Here is a 13,288-nt window from a genome sequence, read left to right as displayed (position 1 = left end):
TGGTGGCTTGGATAAGGAAAATAAGTGTGAACTTCTTTCATCAGCAAGCAAATCCCAAATTTTTTTGTATTTATGAATAAGGAAAATAAGTGTGAACTTCTTTAGTGATTAAAGTAATTTTACAATATGTTTAAAGTTGGTGTGAATGACATGCTGGGAAATTAATTGCATTAATAAACATGCTCTTTAGGTATTCTATTTGAAGGCCAACTAGATCCAATAGCATATTTTAATATGATTAACTAGGACCTGCATGACAATAATTTGTTAAGTCCATTACCTGATTATCTTGGAAGCATGTTAACTGTGAAGAATTCAAAGTCAGCAAACAATAACTTCAATGTGGTTACCAAGTTGGCTTCACCCTTCAGGTTCTTTGCTGTGTCTATATAGGCTACCTGTACATGGCTATTTATGTTCAAAGCTGACTTCAAGATTTGTTAATACCTATAAATTTCAAGTGAAGCAATTATAAGAAACCACAAGTAACAATTTTGAGACTATCTTAGCTAAAAGCTAGCCAATGTTAGCCATCGAAGCGCTACGATTATTGCTTCACTTTCCTTATATCTGAAATTTACTTGGTGCTATCAATGAGGGATCTAGGAAAAATGATACCTCAAGAATGAAACTCTTTGACTTGATAAACTAAAGAATATCAAAAAAATGGAGAAATAATAAACTACTTGAGTTTTACTTTTTTTTTTTCAACTTAATAACTTGCTCAAGCTAAGAACAAAATAAGCAGGTTCGAATGTGTTTTAAGGTTCTTTATGATTGCAATCTGTGCATGACTGGGTCTTGGTGATGCATTTAGTTTCCTAACTTGCAATTCCGTATATGTGATCGATATTTCTGGACTGGGCCACTATCTACTATGACTTCATTTTGTTCTTCACTCCCTCACTTTAATGTACATCAACTATAGTACTTACAAATTTCTTCTATGTGAGGTATATGTTCTATTAATCTCTAAATTGGCAATGCAGTTCCAATAATTTGTTAATTTCCGATTTAGATTCTGAAGACGATAGTTTTAGAAGATAATATGTATAATTTTGGTTAAGGGTTATGGATATTTTATATTCAAAGGACCAGTTCATATTTAAACTGAACAAGCTGGTCCATTTTTGTACTTGCTGCACTCCATCTTTATGAAGCCATAACCAAGTCCAAACATGAATGAATCAACTGAAAATTTCTTACATGTTTCTTTTTGCTATGTTACAGCATCGTTGACACAATCCAGAAATTTGTTCAAATTGAATTCAGCTTACCACCATTTCAAAAAAAGGGACCATTCTCAAAGGTGTAATTCCAAAATTTTCATCTGAATTCCACTTTTTAGGTAAGCAATAGCTTGCCCTAAGTAGCTATGTTAAAGATTGGAAATGTTTGAAGCCTTGCCGGCTTATATAATTGCAGCCTAATCGGCTTATATGATTGATTATTGTATGATAAATAATTGCACAAGCGCACATAGTAACTATATTGGAAACTATAATTGTGAGATGATTGAGATATTTTGTAATTGTTTTTTAGGTTAATCATTGGATATTAGAAATATATTCATACATTATGCCTCCTAAATATGAGTCTAGTGCTCAAAAGAGGAAAAGGAAACGAAATGAAATTGCATTAATTCAAAGTCAAGCAGGAGATATTAACAAGTACTTCAAAAGCAACAATGTGAATGCTTTGAATGAGGATGAAGTAGAGATTCAACATGCCAATGTTAATGAAGTAGATGATAAGGATGAAAAAGTGAGTCAACCTACCGATGTTCACGAAGTAGATAATAAGGTAGAAGAATTGATGAAGCCCGGCTCTAATAATGAAGAAGATGATAAGGAAGAAGAGGGTTGCTTTTCTCTAAATTTGGATGATCCTGAGAATTGGAAAATCATTGATCAAAGAACAAGCGATTACTTAGTTGAAAGGGGTCCAAAAAGAGTTGATGACATCTCGTTTTCGAAAAACTATGATTAAGATTATATGAAAGGTTAAGATTAACTTGCTTAGTATTAAAGATTTGGGACCTATTCACTATTGGAGCAATAAGATGGGGACTGATGGTGCAATTTTTGCAAACTATTAACCAGGGATTACTTACTAGAAAATAACCAAAATATGATATCAAAGGGGTTAAAAAAATAAAAAAAACACTAGATGTTGCAGGAATTTATTATTTCGAAGAATCAATCAAAGTTGGACATCAAAAGCTTGTTACATAAAGTTGGATATGTGAGAATTATATAACGATTTAATAAAAATTTGAATGAATTTTCATTATTTAAGTATTGATTGTGCAACTATAAAAAAATGTGTGAAACTAATACGTTAGAGACTGATGGTGAAATTTTTTAAAACTAATAATCAAAGATTAATATTAAATAGGAAATAAATGGGCATCAAGTTGAACGAACCCAATGGATAGGGACAGACCCAGACAACTTGGGCTAGAGAGTCAGAAATAAAAACTTTAGGTATCTTCTACTAAAAAAAAAATAAAAGCTTAAAAAATAAATAAAATTATAGCATTATGTGATATGGTGAACTGTTGTTTCAAAGCTGTATCCTTCTTCGGAGTGATACAACACATCTACAAATTATTTTCCTCTTCTACCAAGCGATGGAAAATTTTCAAAGATAATGTACAAAGGTTGACAGTGAAGCCATTATCACAAACACGTTGGGAAAGTCATGTTGAGAGTGTGAAGCCTATAATGGAGCAAACTGCACAGATAAGATATGCATTACTTGATTTGGCAGAAAGTAATGAAGATCCTAAAGTAAAGAGTGAAGCCGAGTCATTAGCAACACATGAACTTCAAAATTTTGAGTTTTTGCTTGGCATGATAATCTAGTACAGGTTGTTGCATGCTGTCAATATTGTGAGTAAATTTCTTCAAATCGAATCCATAGATATTGATCATGCTATTGACCTCTTACAAGGACTTGTTTCATTTCTTGAAGAATATAGAAAATTGGATTTGCTATTGCTAAGGATGAAGCGACAAAAAAGGCAAGCGAAATTGGAATTGAAATTGTATTTACAAAAAAACATATAATTCGAAGAAAAAAACAAATTGATGAAAACAGTAGTGATGAGGTAAAGCAATCAGCAGAAGAATCTTTTAGAGTTGAGTACTTTGTTTTTATAATTGATCAAGCTCTATCTTCTCTGAGAACCCGATTTGAACAATTCAAACAATATGATGACACTTTTGAATTTTTGTTTAATTTGAAGAGATTAAGGGGTGCAACTTTTTCAAGTTTGTTGAACTCTTGTATGAATCTTGAGAAATATTTTCAACATGATGGGCGTCCGGATATCAGTGGGGATGATTTATGTTCGGAGTTACAAATCTTGAGGTGTTATATACCAAGTGAAGCAACAAGAGCAATTGAAGTGCTACAATATTTGAAGACATTAAATGTTTGTTTTCCAAATACTTATATTGTTTACAAAATTTTGTTAACCATAATGGTTACAGTTACATCTGTAGAAATAAGTTTCTCGAAATTGAAGTTGATCAAGACCTATCTCCGATTCACTATGTCACAAGAAAGATTAAACGGGTTAGCTATGTTATCAATAGAGAAAGAAATGATTGAGCAGCTAATTTATTCAGATTTGATTGATATTTTTGCCTCTAAAACAGCAAGATGAATAGTATTTAACTAATTGTTTCAAACATTGTTAGTTTTGATAGTTTATAATATAAATATTTTGTACAATATATTTGGTTGTTGTTTTAATATTAGTTTTTCAAGTTAGTAATGGGTCGCATAATACATTGTTGAAGTTTGCATTTATGTTGATTTCGTCGGGGGGCCTAATTTTTAGACTTCGCCTCAGGCCTAGAGAATCACAGGACCGACTCTAAGTGGCCTTGGTGATGTTGGTGGTAGTGTTGGTGGTGTTGGTATGTGACCAACTATTTGGTTGATTTGTGACCTACCATTTAATTGTGACACAAAAATTCGATAATTTGTGACTGAAAATAATTTGTAACCAATTGATTTGAAGATCTGTGATCGACAAATAAATTGTGGCATAATTTTTTTTTTCGTTGTGATCGATGAAATAAATTGTGACCTTTCAAATTTTTTTATTGTGACTATAAAATAATATGCGATCAATTAATTTGATAATATATAATCAATAAATAAGTTGTAATCTATGTGACCATTGAATATATAACTTTCACCTTAATATATTTAATAATAAATATTTTCAATAAATTAATTAATACCTGAATTTTGAGTTTCAATACTTAAAACCTGGAAATTGAATTATAACATATTTAATGCCCGACTTTTGAATTTTTCCAATAATTTAAGTATCACTTTAGCACACTTCATTTCTAGCCCAAGTCCAATGTTAAAATTGTCCAAATTTAGTTAAATACCGGTGGAAATTACGTGAAATAATACATTTAGAGATCCCATTTCATAAATCAAATGTAAGGTTTACTATTTCAAAAATCAGATATTTTGTTAATTAATCAATATATTTTAAATATTAATAATTATATTACAAAATTTAATATACATATTCATCCTACCCAACCACATATACTAAAACACTAATCATTTTCATCCTCTCCATTCTTTCTTCTCTCTTTATCACTCGTCGTTGCCACCACATCGTCGTCACCACCATCACTAGCACCATCTCGCCATTACCACACTCAACCATCTCACCACACCCACCAAAAAATCTCCAATCCTGCAACTGCAATAGCAGTCGTCGCCTCCGTTGATGATATCATCACCACAAATCCACCATCTTCACCTCAACCATCAACACTGTACCAAACAAATCAAGAGAAACATATGAGATGGAAATATAGAAAATAGATCACCCCGCACCTCCAGCGACGTAGCAATTCACAGCATCGATGATGTCAAGATCTGGGAAAGTTCGTAGGAAATGATGAGATCTGGAGAAATGCCAGGATTTGCTGTAGCAGCGAACGATGGGATCTGGGAAAATTTGTGTCGCGTTGTGCACAGTAACATCTTGAGTTAGTAGCGATTTTTGTGAGGTTTTGGCGATGCTAAATACTTTTGTGGGTGGTTTTTGTTGGTTGTGTTTGTCGTTGGTAGTGGTGTGGTGGTGGTCGTCGCAGTGGTAGTGTTGGTGTCAGTGATGATGACGCCTGTGTTGTGTGGTGGTCGTGGGTGGCGATGTGGTAGTGTTTTCTGTGATGGGTTGATTTGTTTGAGGTGAAAGGTTGCTATCGGGAGGTGGTGGTGGTTCTAGCGACAACGGTGGCAGTGGTACTGCTAGACGTAGTGGTGAGATGGTGCTCGCAAGTATTGGTGGTGGTCACAAATTATTTGGTTGACTTTGACTATTAAATTTGTTAATCTGTGACTAATAAATAATATGTGATCAATGGAAAAGATAAATTGTGACCAATAAATAATGTGTGATCTAAAAAATTATTAATTTATAACCCATAATTTGAGAGTTTGTGACTGTATAATAAGTCGTGACTTATAAATATTTGTGATTTGTAATCAATAAATAAATTATGACTTATAAATTTTTTATTGTAACCTATGAACAAATTGTGACTTACAATTTTTGAATTGTGACTATAAAATAATTTGTCACATAGAAAAATTTTGATTTGTGATAAATAAATAATATGTGACTAACTAAATCGTTAATTGTTGACCAAATTGTATAGATATGTGGCCTTAATACATTTAATTAATAAAATAAATAAATAAATAAATAAATAATTATAAATAAATTTTAATAAATATCCATTTTTTGAAATTTGAAATCTTTGTTCTTAGTTTTAAAATGGGTGATACTTAACTTCTTAATTTTGAATTCTTTCCTAAATACTATGTAATAATTAAACATTCATCTATTAACATTTGTGCAATGTGAAAAAACTCATTACTTAGATATTTTATTTCATGTATGTTTGATCAAGTTTAAAAGGTTCACTTACAATTAAGCTCTCGTTTGTTTCTCATTTTTGGAAGAATGAGAATGAAAAATATAGTCGTTATGGGGCCCACACAAGATATAGAAATTCAAATTTGGTGGCTTGATATGATAGATAATGATCATATTTTTCATTTTAATGAAGAAATAATGGAATCCAAACAGGGGCTAAATAAGTAAATTTTATAATAACTCATATTTTTATTGAAGTTAAATGTAAATAAATTGTTTCAACATTAAGAAAGCTATATGTCTGACTAGGTTTAAAAGTAATTAAATTTTTCTCTATATTTGTTTACACATATCACTTATTCATACTTATAAGCAAAAAATTACTGATTTTTGAGCATTTTTTATGCCATGAATTCATTGAAAATTTTATAATTTTTAGCCCATCCTGATACCTTTTCTTGACTCTGCCCCTGATAATAATGTTCCCTTGTCATCTTATTTTCTTGCATAAACACTCTCATATGCCTATTGTCTCCATTCAAAATATTATTTATACAATGTCATTTCGAAAGATAATGCATAAGCCTCAAGTATGGATATTTATTAAAAAATAAATAAAAATTGTTCATGTTTCTTCGTGGATGCACATCGTAGACACATTAGATTTCATTGTATTCTGGAGTCATATTTGTGTTTTGTGTGCATCATGGAATTGGTGGAGACAAATAACAACATGTTAAAGCGAGCATCAACACGTGCTTTGAAGTTGAATTTTTATTCGAGTTTGAAAATCTACAATTTCCAACTTTCCTTTCTACTCGTTTTCTTGTATTATTTGAAGAGTTCTACGGTGTTACTTGAAGATTGAAGATATCCAATCAATTAGGACTAGCCAACTTGAATGGCTTATTATGTGATGACAATTAGTACCGCAAAACGTAAAATGTGGGAAAAGTCGAAAAATAATTGAATGCATTGAATTTGAGCAACAACCTAACATGCCCATGACCAGACGAAAAGTAAACCAGGCGAAAATGATTGATTTTGAGATTAATGATGGTGAGAATCAATATTATTTAAACAAAATAAGTTATACAAGAAAATGTCATATGTAAATAGTCAACCCTTGCAATTCCGCTCAATCAATTATAAGCAATAGGGACATTATCCAGCCAAACAGTTCATACTACTTTTTTTTCTTCTGAATTTTGTACCTTAATTCCGTGAATACCTTCACTGCCTAGTATCAATTCCTAACTTTTGTATTAATTTTTTATACAGAGTAACAGTATTGTGAAACTCTAGACTCATAAATGCAAGAGCTCGCCCTATTCTCGAAAAAATGATAACTCGAAAGTGACGTTCAATGCTACGGTAATAGAAACTATTTCATTTTAAAGTGTCCAACTCCACGAATTATATCACGACCGAAATTTCAATGATAAGTAAAAAGTGCACCAAATGTGATTCTTTTTATTCGACAAGTAGTATTTTCTTGTTTTAAAATTATGCCCTAAACCTAGCACAGGAACATAATTTTTTTATGTCCACAAAGAAAATATTATTGATTTGACGTATTTATGGTTTTAAGAACTATAAGTTTTTGTAGGAAACTTGAAAAATTTGTATGAAATTTCTATATAATTTCAAGATACGCATGCATTATTATTATTTTTTATTGTTCTAAAATAATTAAAATAATATTGAAAATAGAACAACGTTTTTATCTTTAATCCTTTTAGAACCTTGCTAATAAGTAATGTCATGCAAGTATTAAATTCAATTCACATTCTAAGGAAATAACCATTAGATATTGAGGAATTTGCATTTAGCAAATAATTCAAAGAGAGGCCATGAGCTTAGCACTTCAATTTAAATCCCAAATAATTCTGTGATGGACAGCACGACACGACTTCGAGAGAATATAATGTATTAATCTAAAATATATTTTAAAAGACTTAAATATGTTAATAATTTACCTATTAAAATATTCCAAGAAATGTTATAAATTTCAATAATGAAGAATTGCTTATTAACTTAATTAATCCATTTTCATCCACGACCTTTAAATGGGCCCACAAAACAATGGGGTCAATCAACTGGCAAATACCAAAAATTTGAAATTCTCCCGAATACACGTTCTCACACGATAGCGGAAAATAATAATAATAACATGGTATAGCAAGAATTCTACTCCTCCTATAATACATAGATATGTTCTATATTTTCTGTGTCCCTGCGTATATATACGTATGTATATTCAATGGGAGTGGTGTTGATGGGGAGTTTAGTTAGTCAGACAGAACGACGTCGTGTCCTTTCATTCACAGGACCATTAGCTTCATTTTGATCGGCGTTTTCTTAAGTTTTTTCACGCAATATGAAGTCCTTGAATTCTGTAACTTGTTTCTCTCTCTCTCTCTCTCTCTACATTGCTTGTATATATAATTCATGACTTATTTGTGTTAATTACCTTAATTAATGCTCAGGTTTCTGCGTTGTCGGATGCTAAAAGTAGATTATGCTTCTGCAGTTTCTTCATCATGGCCTCTTTGATTCTTGGTGTCTGCTTCATTGGAAGTGCATGGTTGACAAGAAATTCTTTCATGGTACATACGGACACAACTTACAGATATGTTTACCGATGGATGATGTGGCGAGATTGCCAATCTCGATATCAAAAAACTCCAAAGTTGTTTTCCTCTTCCTTTTTTGGCACCACCAACACGATCCATTGTGGAAAATCTTCGGACATTATACTTTTCTTGAATAGCCATCATGCTAAAATGATTGGGTCAAAACCTCATCGGCCAAATAATAAAACTCCCCCACTTTCTTTTTTACACCTCTTCAATCCGTAAAAGATTATGTAAATGGTGACGTACTTATTTTTCTTTTTTGCGATTGGTCAAAAATATTTCTTGTCATGGTTTCATAATCAATTTTGACATTAGGGTTGTAGTTGATTTGCAAGAAATATTCCTGCGACCATTCAAAAGAGACTCTTCAATGCTTAAGACTAGAATATATAGAGAGAGTTGAACTAGTCAAGCATGATTTATTTATAACAATTCTACTGAGACCTGACACTCGACTAATGGGGTAGCTACCTCTAATCTGCAGGTATACTCGACGGTGGACATAGAACTGAATGATGAAAAAGAGATTTCGCAGTTCAACAAATGCAAAGTTCGTCGAATTTATAGTCTTTCAGTAATACTTCTTGTTAATTATGTTTATAAATTTATTGCTTCCAGCTTAACAATTTGTTTTCTTTTAGGAGAATTGCAGGCCCTTTGGTAGTGAATCTTTGCCGAAAGGAATAGTTTCCACAACATCTAACTTCGAAATGCGCCCTTTGTGGGGTCCTGTTTCGGAAAATGTATGTGACACGATAGCAAGTCGATCACTTTTCTTCTATTTTTGGATGGCACGATAAAGTCATTCATGTCTCGGCCCCAAGCCAAACAAAAATGTATGGTTCTTAGATGATATTCCTACAAATGGAGCTACCCTCTTACTATTTTTTTTTTCACGCGGATTCTAAATTTCTTGACTGTGAACTGCAGGTGGTTCGCCAAACGGTTTCTACATCCAGATATTGTTTCTGAGTACGACTACATTTTTCTGTGGGACGAGGACCTTGGAGTCGAAAATTTTATTCCTAGAAGGTATTGCATTACTTAGTTATTCCTCCACAATGAAATGTTATTAAGATTTCATTTAAAAACTTAATATTTTTGAATGCAGGTACCTATCTATTGTTAGGCAAGAAGGGCTCGAAATATCACAGCCTGCTCTTGATCCTAGAAAATCAAAGGTGCATCATCGTATAACTGCACGTATGAGAGGATCAAAGTTTCATAGGTGAGACCAAATTTAACTAGCATAACATGCTACCGCGGTATTTCACTTGTTTATTGAGGTTTAGCCAATGTTATGCATCTAACTCTAATATTCATTCCCTTGAATAGGAGATACTATGATTCTAGAGGTGGTGGAAAATGTGATAACAATAGTACAGGTCCTCCTTGTGCAGGGTAAGAACTTAATTCTTAGCATCTACCAGTGTATTATCTTCTGTCTAGCCAAAGTTTAACTCTGCGTGTGATTTACGAGAATATCATCGGATAAGAAAACTTTGTTTCTTACACGAGAACTTATTATGTGATGCAGTTGGGTCGAGATGATGGCTCCAGTGTACTCAAAAGCAGCTTGGCGTTGCGCTTGGTATATGATCCAGGTACATGATTTGAAGAAACTATTAAGGATTCCATTTTAAAATGTCAAACTTATAAAGTGGAGTAACCTCAGTCCTTATATGTTTGTCTATGTTTATAGTCTTCGATGCGGGATTTCATCTCTTAACATGCCCCTCAAGATGGTGGCTCATTTGAAGAAACCAATTTTAAAATTCGCGAGCTCATTTTTTGAGTCTTAATCGGATCGAATTGCTCATTAAAACTTAATGGTCTCTTATACCATATTAATATTTGGGATTCCATCTTAAAATGTCAACTTTATTAAGAGGAGTAGTTCAAACCGTTATAAGTTGGTCCGTGTTTTTCATTTTTCTTCGATGTGGACTTTAAATCTTTGTTACCTTACCAAACAAGCTAGTAATGCTTCTTCTTTTTCCCACAGAATGACTTGATCCATGGTTGGGGCCTGGATATGCAGCTTGGTTATTGTGCACAGGTAAATTCTTCACTAGAATTAACTGTTCTATTTTGTTTGGAGGCACTCATAAATAGCGTTTATCATAGGGGGATCGGACAATTAAAGTTGGTGTGGTCGATGCAGAGTATGTAGTTCATATGGCTCTTCCCACACTTGTTGGAACTTCTTCGGATAGGCAACCTTCAAAATCAAATAACTCGTCTTCAGAAACAACGGTATGATTTCTGGGTCAAGATCATTTCTTATTGATGCGCATGATGAATAAACCCGAACTTAAAATTTTTGTTTTGATTTATAGGGAGCTTCAGCTCCGAACAAATTGGACAACAGATTTGAGGTAAGTTGATAAAAATAAGTGATACAGTCCACTTTACCAAACACGTCATTAGTCCCTTCCCCGTGGCTTTGCTTAGTTACTAGTGTATATGCAGATACGAAAAAGATCCTACAATGAGATGAGCATTTTCAAGAATAGATGGAATAGGGCTGTCGCAGAGGATGAATGTTGGGTCGATCCATTTCACTGACCGGCTGATCAGATAACGCATTAGCCTACGTGTTTTTCCAAGACCTTCTAGAGTAATCAAGGCAATGAGATCGCAAAACTTGTACAGATGCAGATATATGAACAACTTTCCATTTATTCTTTCCATGTATAAAGCACTCAAATACAACAGAGAGACGAAGAGAAGTACAGGATTTTTCTTGCATTGATCGTGTTATTTTTTTGAGAGTATAGGAATCAGTTTTCTTCTGCCGATTTTATTGGATATTCAACTTTTCTAAATGTAACTAATATTTTCAATGAAGAACCTTTGATTTTGTTGTTCAACATTGAACAATACACTTGTATGTTTCTAGTCTGATGATTGTGATTTAGGCATCGGCTGCAGAGAAAGGTGTCTTGAAATGTTTATGAATATAGCTTTTTAATCTGGGCCGAACATCATCAATACGTAACAAAACATGGCATTGTACATCTAGAGTTTTTTTATTTGGGTTTTGCTATGAGTACACCGGGGTTGATCGCATGATGTACTTCTCCCTTACAATGGAGGGCTGCGATTTTTTTATTGGACGTGGGTCCCTCCTATTGTGAGGGAGCTTTACACTGGGTTGTCAAACCCCGATATAAAAGTAGTAAAATCCTTTTTATTTTTCTATTTGAAATTTTAACTTTCCAATATGCAAATGTACATATTACTCGTGAAAGTCTTGCCTCGTGGATTTAGCACTTAAATAATTTTAAAAATTGGTAGCAAAATCGACACCGGGCACCCTACTTGGGGGACCATTGTGTCAAGTTACCTAGCTAGAAAAAGTGAACCGCCATAGACGATGATTATGAAGTTGGTGGAAAGTATCGAATTATGTTCCCCATCGCTTACGGTCCATGAAGAGCAGCGGGGGTGGAGTGGTCATTACCATTCTTGTCCCATTGGAGATTTTCTGGAGGTAATTAGCGCATAACATTCTTCCATTTTACTATTATTATGGAAAACGTCTGTACTTTTCATTTTTGACATTTTCATCCTTAATTACACATTTGATTGCGTAAAACATCATTTTCATCCAATTCCTATTAAAAAAAATGTTGTAAAATAATTAATATACCCTCCTATTCAAATAAAACAAAAAGAATAGAAAAATAAAAGAACTAATTGCAACCATAGTCTCAATTTTTATTTAAAAATTTCAAACGAGTCCCAAACAAGAAATGTCACGATTCCAGGTTTGAATTCGACCTAGATTAATTTTATTGTTCTCTCTGGCTCTTGAAAGTTTAATCTTGTTAACTAGTAAGAAAATACAAGCAATTTGTAATACCTGGGCATCTGTTTTCAATACCTTCTCTGTTGTATTGTATCCTATGCATATGGAATTCATTAGCATTTACGACAATCTAATTCGTTTGGAGCACGAGATTTTAAACTAATATAGCCAAATAATGCTATTCATCATTACCCTATTCATCATCAGTTGTGATCATGGGTAATGATTAATAGCATTATTCTCTTCCCTTGCCTTTGGAATTTTAATGTACATTGTTTTGTTATGTGTACTATGAACAATATAGAATCAACAAGGAGAGAGCAAGAAAGAAAACAAATATATTTACGTGGTTCGACGGTAGGCTTACATTCACGGGAATGAGGTGGCTATGATTTTCACAATGCAGAAATAATATGGTTACAACATATATATACGTGGTACAGTACATGAGTATTTTTGAATTTTTCCTAATATCTTGTACAGACTTTTTTAGTATACATATATTTCACGCTATATGAACCACATATTGTAACATACATTTACTTTAACGTCTTCAAGCCTCCCGTTGTACGAATCGTTCAACTAGTTAAGACCAAATATTGTGTCAGTTTTCTTCTAATTTGTTTATTTTGGTAGGCAATAAAGTTCAATATCTGGTGCTTTGAACATCTTTCTACTAAGCTCAAGCTGTTTCTTTCCTCTAGCAAAAGACGAGATACCAAACTAAACCCGGCTGATTAAGGATATTCAGATGCTCTTACCAATGCATGCAATGGGAGCTTTTACCCAGCCATTTCGACTAAATGAGACCGCAAACCTAGGATTACATTAGCAGAACAACACGGTACTAAACATTCGCTCATTCTATTTTCGTTTTTTACGAATATATCTTAATTTACTAGACAAGTA

At 33.0% G+C, this 13,288-nt stretch overlaps 1 pseudogene; it reads left to right on the top strand.

Annotated features, from left to right (window-relative positions):
• The first annotated feature begins 8,118 nt into the window (after positions 1-8,118).
• On the top strand, positions 8,119-11,360 carry LOC111382024 (annotated as a pseudogene).
• Positions 11,361-13,288: the final 1,928 nt, after the last annotated feature.

Source organism: Olea europaea, chromosome 3 (genome assembly GCF_002742605.1).
Source record: "Olea europaea var. sylvestris chromosome 3, O_europaea_v1, whole genome shotgun sequence".
In the NCBI taxonomy this organism is placed as follows: domain Eukaryota; kingdom Viridiplantae; phylum Streptophyta; class Magnoliopsida; order Lamiales; family Oleaceae; genus Olea; species Olea europaea.
This window is presented reverse-complemented; position numbering and strand designations above follow the sequence as displayed.